The sequence below is a fragment of the Aethalodelphis obliquidens genome, unplaced genomic scaffold (assembly GCF_003676395.1).
Source record: "Aethalodelphis obliquidens isolate GAN/ISIS:26980383/991018 unplaced genomic scaffold, ASM367639v1 scaffold2, whole genome shotgun sequence".
NCBI lineage: Eukaryota > Metazoa > Chordata > Mammalia > Artiodactyla > Delphinidae > Aethalodelphis > Aethalodelphis obliquidens.
Window position 1 is genome coordinate 5016672 of NW_020837946.1, and position 313 is coordinate 5016984.

Sequence of the window (313 nt, forward strand, 5' to 3'; positions counted from 1 at the left end):
GCTGCGCCGCCCGGCGCGCCGGGGCCCCTGCGCCGAGCCCGCCGTGCGCTGCCCGCCGAGCCGGGACCGAGCCGCAGGCGCCTGGCAAGCCCCGGAGCCCGCGCCGAGCGCCACTCGCCGCCTGCCCGGCCGGCCCCCTCCCTGGCACGCAGGGCTCCGGCCCACGTCGGCCCCGCCTCCGCCTGCGCCCCGCCCGCCCGCGCGCTTGCCGCTCGCCGCTCGCGGCCCGCAGCCCGCCGCCGCTGCTTCCTCCCCGGCGCTTCCCAGCGCGCCGGATCCCGGGGAATTGCGCCAGGCTCCGCCCCGCGCCTGC